General features: G+C 33.3%; 1 pseudogene; it reads right to left on the bottom strand.

Moving 5' to 3' along the window:
- Positions 1–3,054: 3,054 nt before the first annotated feature.
- On the bottom strand, positions 3,055–4,007 carry LOC145160977 (ethylene-response factor C3 pseudogene; annotated as a pseudogene).
- Positions 4,008–4,325: the final 318 nt, after the last annotated feature.

Here is a 4,325-nt window from a genome sequence, read left to right as displayed (position 1 = left end):
ACATTAATTGAGTTGGAGAATTTGCAATAATTTTATAAGGGTAATTTATGATTTTTAAAGTCTCCATCTTTTGGTATTTCATGAAGATTATACTTTGTTTTCATTTTCTTGTTGGAAATTGGATTTCAATTTTCATTAAGCTTATAATATTTTGAATCAACTAATATTTAAGATTTATCTATATCTCTTTAGGCTCATGGTCTGGAGAATTTTGGTTAATCTTGTTCGATACTAGCTAGGGTGATAGAAGGCTTAAATGGAGTCCATATCTTTCTTACTTGTTGAATGTTGCTTAATTACCCCTATTAGTAAACTTGTTAAATTTTAGTCGTCTGTCGCCTACTACTTACACAATCATTGTAACACCCATGGAGCAGTACCATACATATGTCTACTAACTTGGAGGCCATCAGCATTGGGGAAACATCTGCTATACTTTAGGTCTGGTTTAGTAAGTCACATTTGTTTGGTAAAACACGGTAAATTGAGCTTTGTTGATGATTTATTTAATTTACTATTACATTTTCATGTTACCACTCCTTCCACATGCTATTTCAACTGCAAAAATGATAGGAGAGTATGCAGAAAGAGCAGTACACATATTATCTTGGTAACCTAATTGTGATAGCTCAATTTTTTAACTAGCTCGACATTTACGTCTTCCTGGTCTGTTCAGATGTATAAATTTTGACATTCATTAGTTTGTGTTTAGGAATCAATATGTGTACTAATATTACTGATTGGGTTCTATTTGTATTTTAAGAACTATTTAAAGATTTGACCTTTTCAGTCTTTTATAAAAAAGTGAGATCAGTGAAACCTTTAAATCCTGGAACTTTTATGTACAACACGACTAGAAGTTCAAGCTCCTCTATAACAATAGTGCTATTTCGCTACACATACATACACACCTTATATCAACTTTCCAAAATTTTGCTCATCAACGGAAATCATAAATTTCAATAATTAATGCTGAGCAATTAGAAATGAGCTTATTTTTTTGAGTTGGAGAATAGATATTGGTGAATTCCTTACATTTGAGAACTACTCAATTTTATCCAGATTGTTGATGTAGATGGAATTATATCGGTTTGAATCGAGTGCAGAGGAGGTGGTTCTTATTTTGACAATGGCTAACGAGCAACAACAAATGTGTTTATTCCTCCAGGAAATGGTACTATTTTACCTTCTAATATGCAAAAATTTTCCATATTCTTTGTATAGGATTCATTTCATATATGTTAAACAATTTTTTTTCAATTAGTTTTTGTTTTATAGATACTTATACAATTGTCTTGATGGATGTTTAGCAATAAGGGTATGCAATGATATATATATATATATATATATATATATATATATATATATATATATATATATATATATATGAACTTTCAATAAATATAAGACGAATCTTTTCATTTTACAAACCTTGAATTCATTTGCAAGTTGTGGGTGTATACGATAAGAAAATCATTTCTGGTCGGACTATACACGTTATTTATGGAGTTCAATGATGCCTTTGGTATGGAAATTTGCCAGATCAATTCAAACCGCGTGACTGATCGACGCGAGACAATGTTTCTGTTCTTGAAGATGTTGAAAATTATAACGGAATTTGAAAATACTATTATTGATTTCATATTTCAGGCCCTAATCTTGGTTATATAGTTGCTCAAAGATCATTTGCCTCAAACTTGCCAACTTGAAGGCCTATATATATCACTGCTCAATCATCTTCACATATTTTTACCTACAAATGCAGGTGGATTATATGCAAATTGCAGAGAACAATGATGTACTTTACTCTTCATACCAACATGGGCAATTAACTTTACTCTTCCTAAATTTTTGTACAAAGTTCTAATAAATGTAACAAATAGCAACGTACTTACATTTATTTGTGTATTATAGCATTCTTCTCTTATTTCTTTATATTAAGTCATTACACAATGAAAATTCAATCAATCACAACATTATACATTCAACTTGTACTTACATTTATTTGTGTATTATAGCATTCTTCTCTTATTTCTTTATATTAAGTCATTACACAATGAAAATTCAATCAATCACAACATTATACATTCAACTTTCCCCGATCCCTCGTGCATGCTTAAGCTCTGGTTTAACTACATTCTTGGGTCGTGCTTAGCATGGCTTGAAAACATTTTCTAGTATACATATATATATATATATATATATATATATATATATATATATATATATATATATATATAGCTTTTGTTGAGTTGTTACTTTTGTGACTTAGAAAAAACGATATAAAATATTTGTTACTTTTGTTGAGTTGTTACTTTATTGAGCACCTGCAGCAAGATATATGATAAAGGGAACAAACTGCGTGGTGAAAGACAAAGTATCTATCGGTGATATTGGCGGCAGACGGGAGCGTTAATGTATTGGTGTAGATCCAGATTGTTAATGGATGAAGTTCAGAAAAAGAGGAAGATGATACTTCAACATAAGCAATTAATACAGGTCACCTTTCAAGCTGTTGCTCTGATCACCAGTATGATTAGCGTGGCTCTGCTACAGCAACCGACACTTTTTAATCTATAATGTTGGAGAAGGTGATTATAGCTAAGTTGAAGGAATAATGGAGAGGGTGATGATAGTTGAAGGAATAATGGAGGTGGGTTATATTAACTTAATTAATACAGGTTGCTGATCGAATCGTACATCACATATGAACGCTTTGATCAAGCTAAGCATAAATTTATAAAAGACTTTTTGGGCTTAGGTTTAATTTCAGTTCAATATCGGTTTATACTTGAAATTAGATTTTGGTTTAAATTTCAATTTTATTTGAGTCTGATGTTGAGTTTTCTTATAGAAAAAAATATTATTGATTAGTATAAAATAAAATAATGACAAGTCAGAGTCACAAAACAATAATTTTATCAATATAATAAGATAATATCTCAACATTCCACTTGACAACTTTATAAACCACCTGTGTTTCAAATTATAGATTGATATAAAGTATAAAACGTAAAAGGCGAAAGAAGAGTTTTTAGATCTAAAGAATACAAATAAAATAAAAAATACACTATATATTTATAGTTAAAAATATATATATATTCCCATATATTTAGGATCCGACGCTGTAATTTTTACAAGTTCTGGCTCTGTCATCTTCCTCCTACAAAATTTACATCACACCCTTTCGCCACCACTACTTCATGATCTTTTTCCAATGATCGAAGTATGTGTTTGTGGTGTGGGAGAGAGAAAAAGTCTAATCAGACCAATTTGCATGTTTTTTATTTTCACCAACTGAAACTACCACGTACGGCTACCTCACTCAGATAAACCTAATAACTCTTCAAGGTATTCCCTACCCAAGTCCTCCAAAACGACGACGTTTTCAACCTTTTCCTTCTTCTTCTTCATCGTCGATTTCCTCTTCATGGTGTGTGTTTTCTTTAGTGCCAATACCGGCGAACTATCTTCCTCGTATTTGTACCCCATCTTTCTTAAAGATTCATAAACCAATTCTTCCGAGAAATTAAGGACCGCCGCAGAACCACGGAGGGCGAACGCCGCTTGGTCGTACGCCAGAGCCGCCTCCTCCGCCGTGTCAAATGTCCCCAGCCATACCCTAACCCCGTTTCGTGTGGAGTCACGTATCTCAGCCGCGTACTTCCCCCATGGTCGCCTCCTCACGCCTCTGTAGCTACACTCCTTCTCCGGACCGAGACACTCTTCCACTTGAATGTGGCTTTTTGGATCATGTGGAGGTTCAGCGTCGGCAAGAACTCCGAAGAGAAGCATCTCTTGGGAGTCATTTTCGTTGAAGGGAAGATCAAGATAGTGGTGATACTGATCATGTGTGGTGGAATAATTACATTGGGAACTGGAGGAAGAGTACTCAGGCGAGCTGGATGAGATTTCCGAGGAGAAGTCCGGCGAAGAATGGTTGTAAAAGAAAGAACTCATGTTGGATATACGACAATAAAAGAGAGAGATTATTGTTTTATTAGTATTTTTGGAAATTGCTTTATTTGATAATTGTGTGGGTGTACACTATATATAGAAATGACCGTACATGAACGGGTCGGGTCTTGACATCATGGGTGCATGAATGGATTAATGCATTTTGTTTGGACATGGCGGCTGGTCAGCAGACTTTTTGCTGACCTCACCTTGCGCAGGGTTTTTGTTGGAACGTTAAAACAAAAATAATATGATTGGAACAAGTTTGACCAAGTCAATCAACCAAACAAATTCATAACGCATCTCAAAAACTCTGAAAGCATAAAAAATTTATTAATAAAATTAAAGGATTTATATATGATATAAAT

The sequence above is a fragment of the Lactuca virosa genome, chromosome 2 (genome assembly GCF_052849685.1).
Source record: "Lactuca virosa cultivar CGN04683 chromosome 2, Lactuca_virosa_CGN04683_v6, whole genome shotgun sequence".
Lineage (NCBI taxonomy): Eukaryota > Viridiplantae > Streptophyta > Magnoliopsida > Asterales > Asteraceae > Lactuca > Lactuca virosa.
The sequence above is the reverse complement of the archived record's forward strand: the minus strand, read 5'-3'. Positions and strand labels throughout refer to the sequence as shown.